The 26,055-nt window shown below is 37.7% G+C and overlaps 1 protein-coding gene and 1 long non-coding RNA gene across 16 annotated transcripts in view; one reads left to right on the top strand and one right to left on the bottom strand.

The window, feature by feature from the left end:
• LOC138742470 (inactive N-acetylated-alpha-linked acidic dipeptidase-like protein 2) overlaps positions 1-26,055 on the bottom strand; it is a 658,708-nt gene that overhangs the window by 483,909 nt on the left and 148,744 nt on the right. The window lies entirely within an intron of this gene.
• LOC138742480 (uncharacterized) lies at positions 19-22,511 on the top strand. 4 transcript variants are annotated; one of them, XR_011344200.1, is made up of 5 exons: positions 19-149; positions 14,426-14,632; positions 14,780-14,944; positions 17,379-17,465; positions 21,432-22,511. It is a non-coding gene; the product is annotated as an uncharacterized lncRNA (long non-coding RNA). The 4 variants fall into 4 exon arrangements; XR_011344199.1 differs by having other exon boundaries at positions 14,765-14,944; XR_011344198.1 differs by lacking the exon at positions 14,426-14,632.

The following is a 26,055-nucleotide window of genomic DNA, read 5'->3' as shown; positions in this document are numbered from 1 at the left end:
CATCACAAAGTAGGTCAATCTCATACCAGCCCAAATATGAGTTCACTAGCACCAAATACTGCTGGCAGGGCCATTTAAAAGATATCTGTTGCCACAGTCAACCAAGGCAGGTCTAGAACTGGATGAAGGAGGGAGCAGTTCCTTTTGTGGTATGTTTTTATGCTGTAACAGACAGAGGATGACTATCTCCTTGTTGATGTCATCTGTCAATGTAGGCCAGTAAACCATGCCTAAACTATCTTGCCTAAACTGATTTGTTGATCCATCATATCTGACTTTATTACTTTGCACTTACTACAACCAAACATACAAAAATCGTTTTTTTTTTAAATCAAGGTTCTGCAGCAAGATTTACTCATATTTTGGAGATAAGGAATTTCAAAGACAAATGAGGTTAATGAAATTATCATGGAGTGCCCTCCATGTTTGAGACAAATACACATTTTTCCTTTATTTACTCCTGTGTGTCACAGTTTTAAATTTCTAATCAAATTACTTACATGCAATTAAAGTGCACATTCCAGATTTTCTTCAAGGTTATTTGTATACACTTTGATTCGACAATGTAGAAATTACATCATTTTATATACATAGTTCCCCCATTTCAGGAATCCATAATGTTTGGGATATTTGGATTCACAGGTGTTTGTGAGTACTTAGGTTTGTTTAATTCCTTCATTGCTAGGGTTGCTTCTAAGGTTTTCATCACTCTTAGAGTCTGTAGTTGCCATTTTTCAAAATGAGGATCAGAGTTGTGTCAATGAAAGTCAAAGAAGCCATTATAAAAATAAAACAGTGAGGGAGATTGCTCAAACCTGAGGACTATCAAAATAAACTGTCTGGAACATTAAGAAGAAAGAGTACTGGTGAGCTCAAGGAAGACCACCTCTGCTGATGACAGAATTCTCATCATAATAAAGAAAAATACCCAAACGCCTGTCCAATAGATCAGAAACCCTCTTCAAGAGGCAGGTGTGGATGTGTCAACGATTACTGTCAACAGAAGACTTCAAAAACAGAAATACAGAAGCAACACTGCATGACGCAAACACTAATTAGTACAGAAACAGGATGGCCAGATTACAGTTGTCAATAAGTATTTAAAAGAGCCTGCAGAATTCCAGAAAAGGATCTTATGGGCAGTTGAGACCAAGATTAATCTGTATCAGAGTACAGCAAGACCAAAGTGTGGAGGCATAAAGGTACTGCCCAACTTCCAAAGCACATAACCTCATTTGTGATTTGTGGGGGTGTTATGATCTGGGCATGTATGGTTGGCACAGGTAATAGTGCACTTATCTTCATTGATGATGTAACCTCTGATGGCAGTAGCAAAATTAATTCTGAGGAGTATGCAAACATCTTATCTCCTCATGTTCGAGCAAATGCCTCCAAACACATTGGACAGCACTTCATTCTACTGTAAGACAATGATCCAAAACATACTGCTAAACCAGTGGTTCTCAACCTTTTTCTTTGCATTCACATACCACTTTAAGTAACCCTATGATTAGTAAGGGATTGCTTAAAGTGGTATGTGAGTAGGAAGGGAAGGTTGAGAACCACTACTCTAGACCCAATTGTTAATGAAATATTTTGCTTGAGATAAATTGTCATCGGCCCATTTCCTTTGGAGTTATGAAACCATGCACGTCGATAAGGTACAATTAAAACAGTGGTTTTCAACCCTTTTCTTTCCATCCATGTATCACCTTAAGCAATCCCCAACTAATCAAAGAGCACCTAAGGCACAGGGAAGACTTAAAGCGATACGTGAGTGCAAAGAAAAAGGTTGAGAACCGCTGTGGTAAAGCAACAAACAAGTTATTCAAAGCTAAAAAATGGAAAATTCTTGAATGGCCAAGTCAGTCACCTGATTGAAATCCAATTGAGCATGTCTTCCATATGGTGAAGATAAAACTCAAGGGGACAAACCCCAAAACAAGCAGGAGCTGAAGATGGCTGCAGTAGACACCCGACAGAGCATCACCAGAGAAGATACTCAGCACCTCATGATGCTTATAAATCCCAGAATTCAAGCAGTCATTGCATGTAAAGGATATGTAACAAAGAAATACTTTAATTTACACACCATTGCTATGCTTCAAACATTACAGTGCTTTGAAAATGAGGGGTCAGATTTCAGTTTTATTGTGAGAATACATACATGACATCACACAACCCTGAGATTCTTTTTTATGCAGGCAAGGCAGAATTACCACTTTTTGGTGCCTGTAGTACAAAAAGCAACTGTGCACAGCATATGCACGTAAACAAATAAAGAACTGTAAAAAGATAACGAATGTAAAGAAATTGACTGTTCAATACAGAGAGAATTTTAAAAACTCAATAAAGTGCACAAGAAAGATTCCTTTTATGACTCCCTGATTAAGTTTATCATTGAGGAGTCTGACGGTGGAGGGGTAGCAGCTGTTCCTTAACCTGGACGAGCGATTCTGGTGGCACTTATACCTCTTTCCTGATGGCAGCAGCTAGAAAGAGTGTGTGCTGGGTGGTGTGGATCCTTGATGATTGTTGCTGCTCTCCAACAGCAGTGTTCCCTGTACATGTTCTCGATGGTGGGGAGCGTTTTGCCTGTGATATTCTTGGCAGTGTCCACTACCTTTTGGAGGGCTTTACACTCAGGGGTATTGGTGTTCCCATATCAGCCAGTCACTATACCTTCTGTAGAAATTTTCCAGGGTTTCTAGTGTCATACCAAATCTCCGCAAACACCTGAAGAAGTAGAGGCGCTGACGTGCTTTCTTCATGGTGCCATTAGTATGTTGGGTCCAGGAAAGATCCTCCGAGATAGTGACGGATTCACTCTCCTGAAGGCAGAAAGTACGTTATCCTCAGATATGGACAGGATGGATCATCAGGGGTTAGGGTTAGGGTGTTTTTTCACTTCTATTGTGGTCAAATTGGGTGAAGAAGACATTGAGTTCCTCTGGGAGCGAAGCTTTTGCCATCTGCTACTGCACCAGATTTGGTTTTGTAGCAGGTTATGGCATTTAGGCTTCGCCACAGCAAAGTCCCTTGTCATTTCCATTTTGATCTAGAAACTCCACTTCGTCCAGGGGATAGCTTTTGTGTGCTGGTGTTTAAAAGCCGTAATTCCTACATAGTCAAGCCAAAATGTACACAAATAACTTTAATTACATGTAAATTGCTTGATAACAAATTTAAAATTGTGGAGCATAGGAGCATATAAAGGAAAATAGTGTCTTTGGCCCAAACATTATGGAGGGCACTAAATGTCCCAAAATTCTTGTTTGTTGCAGCCAAAGAACTACAATAGTATGCAGTAATTACCACTATGGAAAGAGATAATAAATATATAGGATGAATAAATAAATATGCAACTACAGTTAGTATGAAAAAAATGGCATTTCAATTGTGCAGCCAGATATTTATGGTTAGAGTAGTCAAGGATGGTTCATGAACCATTGGAAGAAAAATGTTCTTGAACCCAGAGGTGCTGGACTTCAGGCTTTTCTACCTTAAGCTTGAAGGTAATAGTGAGACAAGATTGTGAAGAGGGCAATGGGAGTCCTTCCTTTATGATATTGCCTGCCTTCTTGAGGCAGTGATTCATATGGATGTCTTCAATAGATAGACGGTCATATCCCGTGAGAGACTTGACTAGGTTTGCTACTCTTTGCAGCCTTCTGCATTCAGAGGCATGAAATACTAAAGGCGGCTGTAATGCAACCAGCCAGTGCAGTTTTCACAGTGCACCTATAGAAGTTTGATAGCATATTCAACAGCATGCCAAAACTCCATAGACTTCTTCAAAATAAAAGTTTTGGGGTGTCTTATTCATGGTTCCCTTGATGCGGTGGTTTGAAGAAAGGTCCTTTGATAAGTGCATGGTTGGTTGGCCTCCCCTTCCTAAAAGCAGCAAAAAGCTCCTTGGTATTCATGTTGTTGAAAGCAAGATTGATGATCTGGCACCACCCAATCAGATTTTCCATCTCCATCCTGAGTTCAATTCCCATTATTCAGCCAACAATGTCATCAGTGAATTTCAGGACAGCATTGGGCCAAACTTGGCCATGCCATCATGAGAGTACAGGGAATTCTCTCTTCCACAGGAACAGAGCAGGGGACCAAGGATGTAACTTTGAGGTGTCCTGTGTTGATGGCTAGCCAGGAGGAGATAATGTTAATCTGCCTTAATTGGGATCTGCCAGTGAGAAAGTCAAAGATCGAGGTTCTGAGGGATGAACAAAGTCCCAGATCCCTTAGTTTGATCTTAGGCTTTGCTGGTATGATGGTGCTGAATGCTCAATTTTAGTTATGTTCGACAGTCTGTGTTATTGTAGCGCAGAGAGGAGAGCCAGTGAGATGACAACCACTTAGTTTGTAACATCAGCAGTGTTCCCAATATTTATTTTGAAGTTCAACTCATTACATGGGAACTATTAGCACCAATGCAATACTATAGATATACAGAAAAGAATTTTAAACATGACAGGGGTAAGTAGTGGGAGAAGAAAAGGAAAAATAAATATGAATTTGAGAATTAAAGTGGTTTGAGAGGTTTCTGAAATTAGGGGGTGGAACAATGCAGAAATCTTGCCAACTCAAATTTCCTCTCAGGAGGAAATTTTAGAGATTGGTTGATAGCTTTATCATGTAAAGATACTAAGTTCATGAAGGGAAGGTGGGTGAAAAGAGAAATAGGCTGCAGTCTGATATGGGGACACCAATGCCTTGAGTGTAAAGCCCTGCAAAAGGTAGTGGACACAGCCCAGGACATCACAGGCAAAACCCTCCTCTCTATCAAGAACATATACCGTGAATGCTGACATCGGAGAGCAGCAGCATTTATCAAGGATCCACACCACCCAGCACATTCTCTGTTCTTGTTGCTACCATCAAGAAAGAGGTACAGGTGCCACAAGCGTCACACCACCAGGTTCAGGAATAATTGCTATCTCTCCACCATCAAACTCTTCAACATTGAAATCAATCAGGGACTCATTTAAGAACTATTAATTTTGCACTTTATTTTTTCTCTCTTTCTCTGTATTGCATAGTTCGTTTACATTTTTTATTTGTTTACATGTGTACATTGTGTAAAGTTTTTTTTTGCACTATCAATAAGTGATTGTTCTGCCTCGCCCACAGGAAAAAGAATCTCAGGGTTGTATGTGATGTCATGTATGTTCTGACCATAAATCTGAAATCAGTGCTCCAATTAAACAACAGAAAAGGCCCAAAGTCAAAAATAATCAGTTCCTGATTCTGCAAATTCTAAAATAATTTAAATGATGAACATGAGGTGAACTTAGCAGTGACGCACAGTAGCTACAGGCTTAACTATCCCTTCTCGTAAGATCAAAACAAAAAGTAGGTCACACCTGCTGAAATGTGAATGAAATATTAACTCTATTTCCAGACAACACGTTCATAAAAACTCTCTGGGGCGTCAAAATTTTAAATGTGCCGAGTGAGAAAGCAAACATATGTTCAAACAGAACCGATCACATCAATACATTTTAAGTTAAAAGAAATTCTATTCCTTCAGATTCTGTGTCTTTTGTTTAAGACTTTTACCTGGACATATCTACGAAGGAGTTCTACTCAATTTCATTTTTTCAGTACAATTTCCTTGATAACGATGTTAAAAATCATGGACATATAAACCAATGACACTGAACAGAAGTGGACTGCTGAAGATTTTTTGCACTCATTTACAACACATCTCATGAGAGAGGAGTCTTGCAAACAAACGGGTAATTTGCACAGGGACAAACTAAAAAAAAATCAACAATGTGAGTTTCTGCTCATTCTAATTTTTGCAGGACTTGCAAGTGACTCCAAAAGATTATTTGGTTCTTTTAGGTGCAATATATTTATAGGCATCTTTTAAAAATATTAAAATAAAAGACTCAAATTCATTTTCATTCTGGAATCCCCTCTTGTTTAGCAGCAGTTTCCAGAACAATGCCATCACCTATCCTGTCAGCAAGATTTGATGCAGCAGAGAATGCATCAGTCATAAAAGCTCGGCCTTGCACTGCCCATGGAGTTCTTTTACAGCTGGCTCAGTCACATCATCAAGGCTTAGTCAATGCCAATGGTTCTTTGTGCCAATCTTCTTCTGCACTTTGAACATCAATGGGCAAGACCATCCAGGATCAGTGGGGCTGTGACAAATCTTCAAGGCTCTGACTAATCTTTTCCTGAGACTTATCTGACTATTGGATATTGGTGTCAAAACGGCATAAAATGAGGCCTGCCAAATTGAATCTTTAGAACCAATAGAATGTACTTAGGACCTGGCCATCTCACTTCAGCTTCCAGTGGTTTTAAAAGATGTTGGGAGGCAGACAGCATTGGATTTGAAAGATTTTGGGGAGGCAGACAGCATTGGTAGCATCCTAGAATACCTTCTAAAGATAGTCCACATCTCAGAAGCATAAAGGAAGATGCAGATCACAGCTGCCCAGTAAGCCATGAATTCTGTGCCAAGTTCAAAGTCCTGTTTGTTAAATATATGGTCCAAATCAGCCAATGTTGGCACATTAAATTTTAACTCCATTTTAGGATCGCTCCATCATTGATGCAAGTCATAATCATAACAAAGGAACAACATTAAAACACAGATTATTGGTATTGAGCAAGTGCGTCATTTTAACTCTGACACTTCTTTCCAACTTTCTCATCGCAACGCCACACTTCACCTCTAAACCAAGCTTCCTGTAGCTTGGTATGACAATAATACCATCTGTTAATATGCTGAACAATACTATGGTATAAAATGTGGTGATGAGTCAGTATTCAGGAGGGAGAATGAAAACTTGATGGAACAGTGTACTAACAACAACCTTGCACCCAATGTCACCAAAATCAAGAAGCTGATAGTGGACTTTCAGAAGGAAAAACCAGAGGTGTACAATTCTGTGATCACTTGGGAACCAGAGGTGGAGAGGATGAGCAAATTTAAACTCCTGGGAAGCACCATCTCAGAGCATCTTTCCTGTACCCAACACACGAATGAAGAAGGTCTCTACTTTCTCACAAGTTTGTGGAGGTTTGGAATAACATTGGAAACCTTGGCAATCTTCTAAAAGATGTGTCATGAAAGGTGTACTGATCAGTTGCATCATAGCCTGGTATGGGGCACCAATTCCTTTGAGCAGAAAGCCCTGTAAAAGATAATGGACACAATCTATTTCATCACAGGCAAAACTCTCCACACCGTCACGCAAATCTACAAGAATCACTGCCGTCGGAGAGCAGCAGTCATCATCAAGGATCCGCACCACCCAGGACATGCTCTGCTCTCACTGCTGCCATCAAGAAAGAAGTATAAGTGCCACAAAACTCATACCATCAGATTCAAGAACAGTTGCTCCCCCTCCACCATCAGACTCCTCAATAACTTAATCAGAGACTCATTGAAGGACTCTTACCTTATTTATTACTGTATAATTATTTTCGATTTTGTATAGTGTGTTTACATTTATTTCTTTTGTAAGTGTACCTTTTCTTCGGTTCAGTTTTTTGTACTACTGATATGTAGTGCCTTGTCCATAGTAAAAAAAAGAATCTCAGGGTTGTATGTGAGATGTCATGTATGTACTCTGTCAATAAATCTGAACTTTGAATTGTTAGAATGCAGCTCATCTGCAGGACTAGGATGAAACCCAACATCCTGCACCCCTTGCACACCAGAATCAAAGTCAACCCTAATTCAAGGTCACGCTGCAGACGGCAGGTGTACCAAAAAATCAGACACACACCCAAACATAAAGGTGGGGCAGAGAAGGGGGTAGAGCATGGGCTAACTGGTGTTAGGTAGATACAGGTGGGAGGGGGAAGAAGAGAAAGCTGAGAGAGATGGAGGGGGAAGGAACAAAGGGCTGAGAAAGATAGCTCCCTGATGGGGTGGGAAGCTGGAGGAAGGAAGTCAGGGTCAGGAAGGAAGAGATCAGGCGGAGGGGTTTAATGAAAATTGTATGTCAATATTGATGGGGACTGATGAGACAAAATATTAGGTTTCCTCTTCCTAAAGTCCACAACCAAGTCACTGGTTTTGGTGGCATTGGGTGTGAGGTTGCTGTTAGTACACCAGTCAGCCAATTTTTCAATCTCCCTCCTGTATGCTCACCACTTATTTATACCAAGCAAATTTGTTGATGGCGTTATTGTCATACTGAGCCACAGGAAGCTTGGTTTAGAAATGAGGTGTGGCATTGCAATGAGAAAGTTGGAAAGAAGTATCAGAGTTAAAAAGACACCCTTGCTCAATACTAATATTCAACTTATGTTCCTCCAAGTTACAAGTGGCCTCAACTTGTCAGTACATGACAAGTACTGTCAGTACTTGACAAACTTATCAATGTGGCAATAGTGTAAGCAATCAAAGTGGGTACTTGCTATTGGAACAGACTGAATAAAGTTGCTCAATGAAGCAATCTCCCAGGACACCACATTGGGAGCACCAAATGCAGTAAATGTCCCCTAAAGGTTCACAGGTGCAGTGCTGCTTTGCTTGGATGGACTGTTTGGGGCTCTGAATGGTGGTGAGGGAGAAGGTATAGATGCAAGTGCAGCACCTTGCAGTGACAGGGGTAGGTACTGAGGAAATTAATGGGAAGGGATGAGTGAGGAAGGAAGTCACAGAGAGAGTGGTCCCTGTGGAAACCAGAGATGGGAAGGAAGATGGGTGGGGATTTGCTACGGCATGGACTAGTAGGGCCGAACTGGCCTGTTCTGTGCTGTAAGTGGTTATATGGTTATATATGTCTTACGGTGTGATCCCAGTGTAGGTGGCAGAAATTTCAGAGATTTATATGTTGGATGTGAAGGCTCTTAGGTGAGGACAAGGGGAACCCTGTCCTTGCTGCAACTGAGGGGAGAAGAAGCCAAGGAAAATGTGTGGGCATTAGAGGAGAATGCAAAAGCATGAGATTTTCTCATACTTTGAAGGGCTCAAGCCCAAAAAGTTAGTTCTGTATCTTTGCCTTTGCGACGTAAAGGACACTGTTTGACCTGCTGAGCTTCTCCAACATTTTGTGTTTAATTGAGTGTTACTGTTCCATAAAAACCCCACATTTGTAAAATGTTTGCATTGAGATTTCTAAAACAAAATAATGGTTAGTGCAACAATATTACAGCGCCTGCGATCCGGGCTCATATTCACTGCTGTCAGGAGTTTGTATGTTCTCTCCATGTCTATAAGCATTGACTATGCATCTTTATCTCTGCTATATAAAATCACACTTTATATAGTCACAAGTTTTTATCTCCAGCATTGTGGTTTTGCTTCAATCTACTGCATCTGCAGATTTCCATTTTACTATCTATTAGTCAAACATGATTTCCCTTTTATAAATTCATGTCAGCTTTAATCAACCACATTACTATTTTCTTGATATCACTTCCTTTCTTTATATTTTAGCAGGTTTCCCTCTATTGTTGTCAAGCTAACATTTTGATAGCATTTAATTTTCTCTCTCATTCATTTCTTAATTGTCCAATCTACAAGAGCTACTCCAGAATTTATACAATTTTGAAAGACATTAAACCAGTGTATCCATTCATTGTCTCTTTAATCCCTTTTCTTTAAGCTCTGAGTTATAGATCAACAGGTTCTCTGACTTTATTATTATTCATGCTCATTAATTTTTCTGGTAATTGTTTTTACAAATATTGATTAATTTATTTCTTCACTGCTCCTGGACAGAACATAGATTCTCAATACTCTTTTTGGCGATCCAAGACAGGAATTACCATGTGTTCACTGCACATTTACAAGTTAACACCCTAGTTCGTATCTAAGCACAATAACAGCCACAGAGCTTCAAAACTATCTTGTTTAGAAATTTTGAAAGAGTGGCATTATTTTTGAGGGATAAAATACAAATCTGATGGAAGAAGGATACAGACATTCCAGCAAGACGAAGCCAAACATCATAAAGGCTGTGATGCTTCATGACTCGATGAGCTGAACACCTTTTCTGCCCACTTTAAAAATGAGAATCCAACAATACCAACGAGTGTCCCTGCAGAAGCTGAAAACCCTGTAATATCTGCTTCTGAGCCAATGACATCATGCAAGAGGATAAATCCTCGCAAACATCTGGCCCTGATGGCGTACCTGGCAGCGTACTGAAAATCTGAGCCATCCAACTAGCTGGAGTGTTCACAGACATTTTCAAACTCTCATTACTGCAATTGCAGTTTCCCACCTGCTTCAAAAGGGCATCATCATTTCGGTGCCCAAGAGAAGAGTGAGTGGTCTCATCCAGTAGCACTCACATCTGCTGTGATAAAATGCTTTGAAAGGTTGGTCATAGCCAGAATTAACTCAACACAAAATAAAGATCTGCACCCACTGCAATTCACGTACCATCACAATCACTCTACAACAGATGCAATTTCAATGGTTCTCCACTCAGCCCTGGATCACCTAAACAACAGCACACATACACCAGGCTGCTTTTCATCTATTACAGCTCAGCTTTTAACACCATCATACCCTCAGTACTGGTTAACAAGCTTCAAAATCTTGGGCCTCTGCCCCTCCCTCTGCAATTGGATCCCTGACTTTCTCAACGGACGACAACAGTCAGAATGAATCGGAAACAACCTTTCTTCCTCACTGACAATCCATACAGGTGCACCTCTAGGATGCATGCTTAACCCACTGCTCTACTTATTCTACACCCATGACAGTGTGGCCAGGCAAAATTCCAATGCTATTGACAAATTTGCTAATGACACCATAGCTGACAGCAGAATCACAGATGGCAATCAGAAAGTGTACAGGAGGGAGATAGAGCAGCTATTTGAGTGGTGTCACAACAACAACCTTGCAGTTAACACTAGCAAAATTAAGGAACTGATTGTGGATTTCAGGAAAGGAATTCAGAAGAGCACAAACCAGTCCTTATCAAGGGATCGGCAATGGAAAGGCTTAATTAAACGCCTGGGTGACAACATCTCTGTAGATTTATCCTGGGGCCTCCATGCAACCATGCTTGCCAGCAGCTATACTTAGTGATGAGTTTGAGAAGATTTGGTGTCACCAAAGAATCTTGCACATTTCTGTGGGCATACCATGAAGAGCATTCTGACTGGTTGCATCACTACCTGATATGGAGGTGCGAATGCACATGACAGGAGTTGTGAACTAAGCCAGCACCATCGTAGAAATCAGTCTTCACTCCATTGAGATCTACAAGATGCAGTGCCTTAAGAAACCAGCCTCTATCCTCAAGGACCCTCACTACCTTGGCCATGACCTCTTCTCACTGCTACCATCAGGAAGGAGGTACAGGAGCCTGAAGACAAACACCCGACAGTACAAAAACAGCTTCTTCCCCTTTGCCAGCAGATTTCTGAAGGAACCACAGACACCACCCTCACTTTCTCTCCTTTTGCACTAATTTTTAATATAATTTATAGCAATATTTTCACCTGTGATGCTGCCACAAAACAACAAATTTTGTGACATGTTCATGACAATAAATTCTGATTGAAAGGATATCTCGCGGCAACTGGTAAATCACAGCTTTCAATATTTCACCTGTCACTTTCTCTATGCAGTACAACTCCGACTATCCAAAATCGGATTCTCCAAAATCCTCATTTATCCAAATTTTTTTTAAACCTCGGATAAATGAGGATATCCAAAACAAATCAGAAATAACTAACCGAGGATGTCAGGCTGCCGGTGGCAGTGGGGAGGTGTCGGTGATTGGCAGCAGCCAGCATTTTTTTGGTGAAAATTAAACATTATTTTAAGGCTTAAAAAGTCTTCCCTTTGTTGATTGTTGCTGTTTAAACACTGTTCGAAGTGATTTGCTGTTGCCACAAGGCTGTTTTTAAAAAAAATAACATTCTCCAAAACAACCGTTTATCTGACACAGGCCTGGGCCTGACCATTTTGAATAATTGGAGTGTACTCTACTTCAACTCTGACCAAAGCTAAATAATAATTCTTGGCAGCACCCAAAAAAATGTTTTTTCCATGCTCAAGTATTATTCATTACATTGACTATGGGTTTGACAATGTTATGAACTTCAATACCTCAAAGAGAACCATCCCAATCCAAAGGGGTCCCAGATCATTTCCTAAAAGAAAATAAATTCCACAGTTGATATTAACAAGTTTATTGATATCAGTGTTTATACTGACAACTTCAACCTTCCAGCTCATTTTAGAGCAATTTAGAATATCATACATAAAACTGCCCGAGTTTGAGCACAAGTTGATGGTAAATGGACCAACTTAAAGCAGATAAGATCGATTTTAGTGCCTCTGGGCTGTTCATTTCACTTGAATTCCCCAGTGCTATTACTTCAACTATAAAGCAAAGTTTCAAACTATTTTCTCCTAGCCCTGAGATAATTCATTCTACTTCAGGGACACTTGACATGGAACGAATTTGACAGTTCCCTTCCAATATTTCACACAAGTTTGGACAAATGAAGGTGAATCATGAGACAAGTTTTTAAAAATTGCTTAGAAATTTGATTGCAGAACAATGTTCTTGACAGCAGTATGCAGTTGAAAAATAAGTGTTTTCTGGAGTATAAGATTACTTCTGGGTCACTCCATAAACTGAACAGAGCACAAATTGCTCCTGTTTTCCTGATGTAATTTCCATATCAGGGATGCAGAGAAAAAGATACTTCCTGTATAGCATTTAATTTGGAACTCTGCAAAGGAACTTGAATCATGTTGTTCTTCAAACTAACAACCAGCATCCACACAGGTCTTCCCAATGCCATGGGTTAAGCCTAGACCTTAATTTAGCCATCACACCTATTCACCTCCCCTGCATGGCACCAATACTCACTCTCAATGCATGCACTCCTGATCTACGGCCTGCCCCATCAATTGCCTCAATTCTCAATTCCCTGCACCCTCAATTCTCAAGTTCCAATTCACCAACCCATTGGCCCCAAAGGCCATCCCTTCAATTTTCTGAACTTACAAACTCCATGGTCCAGGCTACCAGTTATGCCCTTACTTTCCCAATCCAACAGACTTCTTGTTCCCCGATATAAGGTATAAATCTCCATTCCCCCTACTTGCCCACCTCAGACTAAAATCTGATTCCTCCCCCTTAAACCATTCAGAGGGCAACAAAAAGCTCAAAACACTTTCACTGATCCCTTCCAAATTACAATTCACAGTTAAGATGCTCTTCTTCTCATACACTAGCCTACCATTCATCTCAAAAGTTAAGGTACCTCACAACAACATATACTATTTTGGGTACACAAGAAACCCCATGCTAATAATGCACACTAAAAAAAACAGGTGCACACAATATTGTTTATTTTCAGTGATACATAGATCATTTATTTCTAGCATACAATGCATACAAGGTTGATTTGGCCCACTATATGAAGTTGCCCATACACTTGGAATTAGATAATAAATGAGCAATTGATCCTTTAGAGCATGGCCTGAGAAATTAGATCATCATTATCATCATGTTTAAGTTCCTTGAGTAAGATCTCGACCCTGGATTAAGATTCCATTAAGGTAATTTCCTCATTTACGTTCTTTTTCCATGGTACTGACTTCCCTAATTTCCAACACTGATTCCATTCTCAAATCTGCCCTTTTTTTCAACTTCCCAGATGGTGCACCAGATTTAGGATCTCCAAATCATCTTCCAAATTGGAGCCTCCAATTCTTGACTGAGGCAAAATTCAAACTGTAACCTTTGCTCTTGCTCCAAGTTTTATTCATTATTACCTTGCAACAAAGGATCTATCTTGACACCGTGATAAAAATACATTGAGGAGAATGACTATTGGTTTCAAACCTGCATTTAAAAAAAATATTTTATGTAATCAACATATATATGGTAATAATAACAAACAATAACAAATCACAATATTACAGTGTTAACAAATATATGTTGGAAGTGTATTTAGAAAGAAAAAGTAATAACAGAAACTAGAACTAAAAACTAAAAACCACCCTAAACATTCCCTACCCCTCCCTTAACCTAATCTAATCCCATAACTAATCTAAATATATTGTGTAATACAAAATAACATAACTACATATTATTTTGGATTGCTTTGGACGACACTCAAGGATCCAAAAAATATCATATCGAAAATTAGTATTGTTTCGGGGAGAACCTCACTGGTCAAGAGAATTTTTAATTAAAAAAATATAATTTTAAACTCCTTAATTTAGCATAGGTACCCAAATTTGTAGAAATAAGAAATATTTACTCCTTAAATTATAATTTTTTTTTCTGAAGGGATACAACTTTGAATCTCAGTATGCCATCTTTCTAATGTTAATGAAACATCTGAATTCCATGTTACAGCAATACAATTTTCTTGCTACTACTAAAACTAATTTAACAAATTTCAATTGAGCATCCGACAAAGGTAACTAAGGTGTAATACTTTCAAAATTTCTTAACAGCAATAATTCAGGATTGAACAGAAAAGTTACACTAGAGATTTGTTGCAAAAACTTACTAATGGAAACCCAAAAAGGATTAACTTTCAAACAAGACCATTCTTGCTTTTAATCAATGATGTCGATAAAACACATCCCAACTGATGATGAGCAGTGAAAAAACAAACTATTTCAAAATACAGTATAAGGAATTTGAAAACAAAATACATGGTTTGTATTATATTTCAGCTAATTTATTCATTTGTTTGTGTCCCAAATTTTACATTCTTAAAATGGACTCTGAATTAACTAAAAATATTTCCTGGTTTCTTGTCTGTAAGAATTCCTTAATGTAATTGACAGGGTTTTGTATTGTAGAAAGCCTGAAATTCTCCACAGGACACAAGAATATTTTCACTGCATTTTTACCTAAACAAGTTTGCACAGCAAAACTGACAAACTATCAACAACAAAAAAAAAATCAAATTCACTGTACAACTTCAGGATAAAGGAAATTGCATCTGTCAGATTTCTAACATAATGGTGAGCATGTCTTCCTACTTGTTAAACATTGTGTAACAAGAATATTAAAAGGCTAATGTCATGTCATTATATTCAAATTAGTGGAAGTTGCACAAACCAGCTCCATGCTAATATAGTAAATTGATATTCGAGCAAGTGTTTTGTTTCAACATTTGTTTCATGTGAGGGAGGTTAGCATGAAATGTGCCATATGATACACAAGCAAACAGCATGTGCCTGTCTGAAGGATTCAATTGCAGGCAAGTTAATGCAATGAAGAATGACAAGCTTCAGCAGGAACATACAAGGTGATGTAAAACACTGTCTTGAAACAATACACAATCAAGAAGATTACCATGCATAACCTTTCATAAGCGTTTTTTGTCAAAAGGAAAACCCTACATACTTTGATGATTTATATCATTGAGGTAAAGAGAAAGTGTGGGACTTCCTTAACCATTTGGACTCCAGCCGGTTTTGACCTTTCATAATGTATACTATGGGCTGGGCCCATGGCTAAACTCCAGTATGAACCAGTTAGTTGATGGGTAGAAAATTACTCCCGGAAAATGGGGACACGGACAGATGCACTTGTTGGTAGTCCCTGAAAACAGGGACACAGAGTCCAAAGCGTTAAAAATATTGGGATAGATAAGTCCCTGGAACAGGTCAGGACATACTCCATGTTTCTTCAGAATACGAAGGAAGAAATTGCTGGGGAGTTGGCAATAATCTTCACATCCTCTCTTGCCCATGTGAGAGGTACCGGAGGATTGGAGAACACTATATGTTATCTGCTTGTGTAAGAAGATAGGTGGAGAAGCAGGTAATGTTGAGGAAACAGGGAGGCTGCAGAAGGACAGATTAGGAGAATGGGCAGAGAAGTGGCAAATTAAATAATGCTGAAAAGTATACAATCGTGCACTCTAGTAGGAAAAAAATACATGGGCAGACTATTTTCAAAATGGGAAGAAAAAATACCCAGATGCAAAACGACCAAGAGTCTTCATGCAGAATAGCTTGAAGGTAAACGTGTATTTTGAGTTGGTGGTGAAGAAGGCAAATGCAATGCTGGCATTCATTTCAGGAGGCATAGAATAGAAGAGCAGGGATGTGATGTTGAGGCTTTATAAGAGCAGTTTTGGGCTTCTCATTTAAGAATTTATGTACTGACATTGGAGAGAGTACAAAGGAGGTTCACAAGGATGATTTGGGAAATGAAAGTGCTATTATATGAAGAGTGTTTGACAGCTTTTGTTCTGCCCTCATTCGATCTCATTGAAAAATTTTGAATGTTGATAGCCATGGACAGAGAAGATGTAGAAACATTGTGTCCCATGGTGGGAAAGTCAAGGACAAGAGGGCACAACTTTAGTTTTGAAGGAAATCCATTTAGAACACAGATGTGGAGGAATTTCTTTACCCAGAGGGTGGTAGATCTGTGGAATTTGTTGCCAGAGGCTGTTGTGGAGGGTTTCATTTAAGGGAGAGATTGATAGGTTTTTGATTAGCCAGGGCATCAAAGGTTATGGAGAGAAAGCCGGGCAGTGGGGCTGAATTGAAAAATGAATCAGCTCATGATTGAATGGCAGAACAGACTCAATGGGCTGAATAGCCTATTTCCGCTCCTATATTTTATGGTCTAAAGGTAAGATTGATTGCCTGGGAATTACAGACCACCAAGTCTTCAGTCAGTGGTGAGCAAATGATTGGAAAGGATTCTTGTGGGCAGGATTTGTAAGAATTTAGAGAAACATAGTTTTTTGGGGGGATAATTAGAATGGCACTGTGAGAGGCAGGTACTGCCTCATGAGCCAGTTTGTCGAAATACTTTGCAAATAAGATTTACAACAGATCAAGATGGATCACCACAAATTTCTCATTTGGAGGTGCTCAATAATGCAGTCCTCAACAATTACACCCAAATCCAGAGGGCCAAACAACAACAAAAGTACACTGGTACAGTTAGTGGCACTTCTATTCATACATATTTCTGTGAATGAAGTGCTCAATAATGACACTTGTAAACTCAAACTAAAAAGAATCAAGATCAAACAGGATGATATACCACTGATATAGATCTCTATTTTCATGATGTAGTTGTTAGGAATGTGTTAGGAAATAGTTTATATGGAAATAAATGGAGGAAATAGGGCTGCTCTAAGAGTAGGCAGAGAAAAAAAATAACAGAATCCAATTAGTGCAGATTTCCTCAATTATCCCATTTGCCCCTCTTAAACAAAAGAATAGCGCTGTCAATTCTCCAGTTATCAAAGGTTAAAGAGGATACAAAGGTGAAGCAATCTCTGCCTAGCCTCTTTCAGTATCCCTGCATAGATTAGATCTACCCTGGAAACTTGTTCACTTTCATGTTTTTCAAGACACCCATGTAATGATTACTCTTCAAGTTATTAAGTAAGCATGTTAGAAGGATAACTTGAATTTTGCTTTACAGAATCAGTTGAACATGAGCTCCACATGAAAAACCAGTAAATAGGATTACTACATTGATATACCATAATCCCAAGAGATTTATCCAAAGGTAGGATCACAATATTTCAAATATATGTGACCTAAATGAGATCTGTTTTAAATACTATTACAAGAGGTTAGTGCTTTTCCTTCACAGGAATTTTGAGGGTTATTTCAGTTTTCAAACTAAACCATAAATCCCACAAAGTGACAGATTATAGGATTGTAAATTCTTTCTCATCTCACTTGAATGAACAAAAATAAATAAGCTTGTGTGAACAACATTCAGGGAGACAAGTTAAATGTAATAGATTTCCAACCATATTTATCTCTGTATTGACATAACTTCTTGCAACTTTAAATCAATGAAAAATAAAGTTTTGAAACTACAATTCTCTGCATTAAATAGCTGAAATAACATCATATCTCAATTCTAGATGGTGTAATGATAGACTCATGGCAGACTCTACTGGTGCAAGCCCATAAAAGATGTTCTTTTTAAACTCCCTTTGGGTTGAATCAAAGGTTTTTAGAAGTCACAATTTTTATCTGGCTTAAGACTTTCTGTGAGCGACAAGGCATAAAAATTATCAACATTGCCTCTTGTGCTTCGTCAAACTCACTAAATTCAAGGTAGCACAAAGCCTGCTACATGTTACAAATATTTTATAAAGAAACTGCTCCCAAATTCCCTGCAAACACATATAAACGGATCAAAAAGTATTTCTAAAAAAAGGTCCATTATTATTTCTATACCATTCTCAGTAAAAGAAACTTATCTAATTACTTCCTGAACTTCTTACCAAATATACATCAATTGTTGTGACTTGAAATTACATTAATTAGAGCATCAGATGTTACTTCCCATTTTAGCTTAAATTGTCATTCAGTAGACCTATGGCATAAAAATACAATGCACTTGAGCTCACGGAAACTGCCCGGCATTAAAAAAAAATCAAATGGCATATCAGAAAATCTTCCTGAATTGTTATCAGTGTCACTGTCGATTATGAAGCATTACACAAAAGATTTTTGACCCAGTCTCTGCTCAAAGATGAGAAATATTCAAGCAAAAAAGGTGAAGGACCCTACTCATTAAAAATAAACATTATAATGAAGCAAACAATTCTTGGCCTCACAATCTTTTCACCTATTAACAAAATAAACACCAAAAGCAATCATCAGCTGGGACAAAAGAGAGTGTACATTCTGCAAACATGACCATGCAGCACAACTAATTATTCTTGTTCACAATCATTCTGTAGGATCTGGTGTGATCTGCCATTTCTTCCTCTCCCCATCACTTTCTTTCAATGTGCAGTTTTTCAAAATTGTTTATACATGGCTGCCCTTTCCATAACTTTTATAATTTATACAATTACCTGTAAACTGAATATTTACAAAACACTCATTCAGCATCAATGTTACAAAGAGCACAGTGAAGTACTTGAAAGCCTAAGACATCGAGAGGTGAAGCTGGTACACAAAATAAAAAGCATTCATGTGGCAAGACTTGGAGAAACTGGATTTGTTCTATTTGTAATGGAAAATACTTAAATGAGAAATGCTAGAGATATTCAAAGACAGGAAGAGTTCTGATAAAGTTAATAAACTATTCCCAGTGCAGAAAGGAACTGAAGGGCACAGTTTCAATCAAATTGGAAAATGGTTCAGAGGATGCCAGTAAAATACTTCGACACAGAAATTCTGTGATCCAGAAATTATATGCTTAAAAGATTTGTGAATACATTTTTATACATGTGGATTGGATATATTTGCAGGATTATGGAGAAAAAAAGCAAGCAAAAGAATCTTGTAAGCCAAGGTCAAGTAAAGATGCACTCATTGAGAATCAAGGCTAAAAGCTTCCATATCATATGATCATTGGACCTTTACAGCAAAGAGAACAACAGGATTAATTCATTCCATCATATCTGAAGAGCTAAATTATCAATTTCATTGCCAGACTTCACCCCCATTTTGCCCAGTCCTGCAGATGGTACCACTTGAAACATTCATTCAATTCTCTGGTCAAGGTTTTTTAGTGAATTCTGTCATAGACTGATTTCCAAATCATAACATTACAATGTAAAAGTATTTTCCCCATGCATTCACTGATCTTTTCCCCTGCAAGCTTAAATCTTTTTCCACTGGTTAATGGACCTTTTCGCACTGGAAACAGCATCTATATTTATCTAAGATCTTCATGATTTTGACTAAGACTTACAAATCTCATCCAATCTGATGTATTTGAAGTCAAATTCTCTAGATTTAGATAATTCCATGTTACAAGCCAAGAGGACCCCAAAACCCAGCAGCAATAGAAATTCATCAAGACAAATGGTTACATAAACAAAAGTTGTTTTTAATTATTTTTAAACATGAAAACAGGATCAAACTTTAACATTACTATTAACAACCTAACATAACCCCCTTCTAATTCTAAGCGTATGTGTATGTAATGTGCATATAAGTTCAGAAAAGTTCTTTAAATCACAGTCCAATCTCACTTCTCACTCCTCCAAGTTCACTGATTGCAGGCAATTCTTATACTGTGCAAAGAATTTAAAATGTATTAATTTCACCAGGCTTTGGTGCATGAAAGTTAAATAGTTACCATTCAGGAAGGTTCTTGTCTGTTTTCAGAGAGAGATTTGTTGTTCGCTGGATACAAACTGATTCCTTCTAATCAGTCACATCAGTGTCATGCTGAAGAAACTTGCCCATCAGGGTTTCCCAGATGATAACCTCTTTCTTTCAGGTCACCACAGAGTTCATTTTGTTTCTTTCAAGTGAAACATTAGGCAGCCAGTCCTCTCCTCTCATATGGACCACAAGGGCTTTGACCAGGCTGAACTAAGAACTCACAACCAGTCTTCAAAATGGGGTTTTCCACAAGCTTGCCAGCTTGTCCTGTTCCAGTCCCAGCTGCTGCTGCTGAACTGTAGAACTGAATTCTCTCTCTCACTCCCAGAGAAAAGTTGTTTGACTCTCTCTGCTTGCCAAACCACATGACCCTCTTAGAACAGCAAACCGCAATCAGACAGCCTGCAGCTCTGGACTTAATCCTCCGTGTTCTTTCATCTGTTGCTTTCTAAAGCAACAATCCATTAGTAAAGTCTCCATAGGCACTCCCCAAAGCTTTTGCAAAGGCACTCAGAGCCAGCCTGTCTGGCTTGAGCAGAGCTCCAGTATTTTAAATGAGATCTGTTTTGAAGTGTTTTGTATGCAACCTACACTAAAAAAAACTGCCCCAATTTATCACCTTTAAAACATATCTATATACAATATGAACCACAACATAATCTGTCACACTTGTACCAGACCCAGCCATATCTACATGTCAATATCACTGTAGCTCATAGTAGGCTATTTCAGATTGAAAAGAGGAGAAAAACAAAAGGATAATGAACCTTTCAAATTCAGCACACCAAAAGGCTGTGGAGGCTCAATCATTGATTGCTTGTAAAAGGAAGTGATGGTTAGGGACACAGCCAGGATATCACAGGCAAAACTTTCTCCAACATTGGGAGCATCTACAGGGAACACTTCTGTCAGAGAGTAGTGGCAATCATCAAGAATCCACACCACCCAGCACATCAGGAAAGAGGAATAGGTGCCACAAGACTCAAACCACCAGGTTAAGAAACAGCTACTACCTCTCCACCATTTGACTCCTCATCAATAAACTCAATCAGGGACTCATTTAAAGACTCTTATTTTTGCCCTTTGTTCATTTTTTTTCTCTGCATTGCAGTCAGTTTGTTTATATTTCTTTTTTTTGTTTACATGTGTGTAACTTTTTTGCATTAACAATAAATGGCAAGTCTGCCTCACCCACATAAAAATAACCTCAGGGATGTAATCTGACAACAAATCTGCAATCTGAATTTATGGAGACCAAAGCAATTAAGGGCATAAAATGCTGTCTGAGGATGAAGATAGTGGATCAGACAGGAGCGCCTGAGTGGCCTATTTGTATTCCTATGGTTTTTTTTTTTACATTCTTATTATTTTTATGTTTTTAAATCCCCAGGCTCAAAAGACACACAAGATAATAACTGAATGTTAAAAAAAAAGACAAAGGAGCAATATTACATAAATCAGCTCCTTCTGCTTTCTGAGAAGATAATGAAAAGATGAACTACTTATGCAAGGTCTTTCACAGAAATGTGGTCAAAAATATCATCGAGGGAATAACAAGTTTGATGCTTTCCATCCAGAAAAAAAATTATGGAATAGAACAGAAAAAAGGTGATTTAATGTATTTAGGAAACCTGAAGATAAAGATGCTGTATCATAAGTACAGTAAAAACACAAGGGAAAATCGTCTGGTTCAGATATTTGAATATTTTGAGCAAATTACCAACATGGTGGACCGAAAAGTGTCTCTGGAATTGCTATTTTACCGACGGCATTTAACATGATTTGGCATATATGATCATCAACACAAATAGTACCCTGCAGAGTTGTTGTCACCTTATTACAAGGAATTATAAATGTTTCTCCTATTTCATTCCAAGCCATTTGGCTCCCCAGGTCATTGTCTGTTCTCAGAAACATTCCCATCTGATCTATTTCACCACCAATTTCCTTGCAAGTGATTCTCTCTCACAGGTTCATTAATTCCCCCTTGATTTGGCGATCACCTCTCTGCACTCTGGGTAACTTACAGCGGCCTGTTAAACTATTAATGAGCAAATGTTTGGGAAGTGGGAGCAAACTGGAGCACTCTGGATAAATGCATGCTGGGAGAACATGCATACTCCATACAATAGGCAATTAATCTGCTAACATGTGGAGAGGGAATAGAGTAGAGATAAAGGAAATGTATCTTAATTGGTGGTATGTACTCCCCAGGTACATGGGCTTTTGCTTTTTCAAATTTAATCAAAGATGTGGAGGAAAGCATAAATTGTTATACATTCAGGTTCACAAACAAGATCTAGTCAAGTTGAAAGAAAAAGAAAAAGGGAATATGGAAACCCATGGCAGATAAAGCATAATTTGTAATCAACTTCAGATTCATGAAAAAATATTGGCCTAATATACAAAGGAGGAAATGTGGAGCAGCAAATAGATTGAAGTTTTCAAGTGCACAGTTAATAAAATCAAATGTCCAATTGTAATGTGTATCCATAATTCTAAAATTGCTTCTCTCCCCTCTCTCTACAAAGAATAGTAAGTATACCTCATTTCTATACTTTAGTCTGACCCCATCTGTTCTGCCAGCTACAATATCTTTTAGGCATCACATCGAAGGAAAAATGTGCTGGCCTTTATGTGAATATGCAATCGACTTCCCAGAAAAAAATTCTCAGTTTTTAAAAAAACTTAAATCATGAGGATTTATTGCGTAACTTGACAATCTTCCTTGAGCAAATGCAAATAGTTATTTCTTCTGTGAATGTCTTTGCTATGTTGCTACTATGTTCCTTTAAAGAAACAGGAAAAAAAATCTAAACAGAAACATTAAAAAGGAAGGAATGTAAGATAACAAGGACCTCATTTCCCATAATGATCTCAGCTGGAACTACATTGGGAGAATGTTAAAATATCCAATTATACATAGAACTCTTTTTTCCTATTTCATGTTTCAATAGGTGAGTTTGGTGCTTCATTATTCACCATTTGGAATATTGAGAGCAGTTTTGGGCTCCTCGTTTAAGAAAGGATATGCTGACATTAGAGAGGATTCATAGGAAGTTCAGAAGGATGATTCCAGTAATGAAAGACTTATTATGTGAGAGACATTTGAGGGCTCTTGGAATGTAGGAGAATGAGGGGGGATCTCACTGAAACATTTTGAATATTGAAAGGAATGGAAAGAGTTTACGTAGAAAAGTTGTTTCCCTTGGCGGGAGCATCGAGAACAAGAGGGCACAACTTCAGCATTGATGGGTGTCCACTTAGAACAGAAATACGGACAAATGTCTTTAGCCAAAGGGTGGTGAATTTGTGGTATTTGTTTCCAGAGGTGGTTGTGAATGCCAAGTCATTGGGTGTATTTAAAGCAGAGGTTGATAGGTTCTTGATTAACCAGTGCATCAATGATTATGGGGGGGGGGGGGGGGGGGGGCGGAAGGCCAAGGAGGGGGGAAAAGTAGGAAAATTGGTCAGCTTATGATTGAATGATGGGGCAGGACTCAATAGGTTGAAGAGCTCATTTTATAGGAGAACATGATCAAGAATGAGAGAAAATCATTATATGACACCTTATGATATAACATATTGTATTACACCACAATTAACAAATATGTTCTCATGTCCTCAAATTGAAATTATTTTATTATATAAAACCCCACCTATTTTAAAAAAAAAATTAAAGACTGGGCAGCCTCTCCTGAGAATTTATTAATAAAAATTAATCGTCTGGTCTTCATCAACAAGGAGAAAAGAAATAAAATTAAATATACTCCAGAAGGGAAAATAATTATACCAACTAAGTCATGTGGAAATAATTTTTAAAAGGCTACCAAGTCTCTTCAAATTTAACAAAATGACTAAACTTAAACATGAGATAATTTTAGAGAACCATTGAGTTAAAGTAGGTGGATTAGAATCTTCTCACTTAAATAAAATAGCTCTTCAAGCCAATAATGTAGAAAAAGCTACAAACCGATGTGTGGAAGTGGGAGCTCATCCCACTTCTGGATCTCTAATTCCAAAACGAGCAGTTAATGGGTTAAGGTTGCAAACTAATACCCAGTATAGATGACAAAGTCTTAAAAATATCTATCCAATACTTCTCCAACATAGGGCATGACCAAAACATACAAATGAGAGAAGCCACTTCTGATTTATATCTATCACAAATAGGACTAATGTTAGAAAAAAATACAAGCCAATTTATCTTTCAACATACAAGCCTGATGTACCACTTTAAACTGAATCAAAGAATGATGAGCACATATTGAAGAGGTATTAACCAATTCAAAAATCCTCTCCCATGATTCCTCTGGAAGATGTAACCAAAGTTCCTCTTCCCAGGCCCTTTTAATTTTGTTATTGGAATATGATTGTAATCTTAATAACATTAAAAATATTACCTGTTAAACCCTTATGAGAAGAGTTCAAATGGAAAAAAAAAGAATTAATCAAATCCAGTTGGTATAATTTTGGAAAGTTTGGCAGTAAAGTATTCAGAAAATTTCTAATTTGAAAGTATCTAAAAAAAATGTAACTTAGGTGTATTATACTTATTGGATGATTGTTCAAAACACATTAACCTACCATCTATAAATATATCTGAAAAAAAGACAATACCTTTAACTTACCAAAAAAAAATACTTGATCAATTATAGACAGTTGGAAAAAAATAATTAAGGGAAATGGTACAAGTAAAAATTTTCAAGTCAAAGAACTTCCGAAATTGAAACCAAATCTGTAATGTATGTTTAAGTATTGGGTTGAAGGTATGCCTACTAATCTTGGAAAGTGTAAAAGGAAGAGTTGTTCCCAATAAAAAGGCTACTGAACATCTCTGCACAGAATTCAATTCCAAATCTTCCCAATAAGTGCATTCAAATTTATCAGAATAGTAAATCCAGAAAATAATATAGCAGATGTTAACTGCCGAATAACAGAATGTAAGATTAGATAAAGCCATACTACCATCTTTCTTTAATTTCTGCAGATGTAATTTACTCAATCTAGCACTCTTTTTATTCCAACTATAAGAAGATATTTTAGAGTCAATATTATCAAAAAAAGGATTTTTGAATAAAATTGGGACTGCTTGAAATAAATACAAAAAAATTAGGTAAGATTATCATCTTAATAGCATTAATACAACTTATTAAAGATAAAGCTGATAGAAACCATTTAGAAAGATTGTTTCACATAAACTATCAAAGGAAGAAAGTTAAATTTATATAGATCTTTAAATGTTTTGGAAATCTAACCTCAAGGTAGGTAAAATGGTCTCTAACCACTCTAAATGGTGTGTGATACATGCATGTTTATCGGAAATCATTCACTCTTATGAAGATTCAATTAATATCCAGAGAAACTAACAAATTGGGAAAGCAAAGATAACATTGGAAGAATAGATTTCTCAGGATCTAAAATATATTACTAAAAGATCATCTGCATATAAAGATACTTTGTGAATTCCATCTCCTCTATTAATTCCCTAAACATCAATGAAATCCCGAAGTCATATTGATAGGGGTTCCAAAGCTAAATTAAGTAATAAAGGGCTAAGTGAACAAATCTGTCTAGCCCCTTGAAATAACCTAAAAAGTGAAGATTTTGATTATTTATAATTTCAGCAGCTAGATCTTTATAAATCAAGTTAATACAAGAGATAAAACCAGGGCCAAAATTAAATCTTTTCAAAACTTCATTCCACTCAATCAAAAGCCTATTCTGCATTTAACAACACTACACATTCTGACAAGTTCGACTGGACAGTTAAATCATATGGCATCCATGATCAGCTGGGGAATAAGATTCAAAACTGGCCTTGGAGATGGAAATAGTGGGTAGTAATGGAAGGATGTGTTTCTGAATGGAGGCCTACTGGTATTACAGATGGAGATGCTTTCCCACGAGCCAGTTTGGTGGTGGTTATAGTCTGGCAATAAAAGCCCAGTATTAGTATAATACTTGTCTAGTCCATGTCTATAGCATATCATGGATAAAGTAATCTTGTTCCA

This window comes from Narcine bancroftii, chromosome 9, assembly GCF_036971445.1.
Source record: "Narcine bancroftii isolate sNarBan1 chromosome 9, sNarBan1.hap1, whole genome shotgun sequence".
NCBI classification, from domain to species: Eukaryota; Metazoa; Chordata; class Chondrichthyes; order Torpediniformes; family Narcinidae; genus Narcine; species Narcine bancroftii.
The sequence above is the reverse complement of the archived record's forward strand: the minus strand, read 5'-3'. Positions and strand labels throughout refer to the sequence as shown.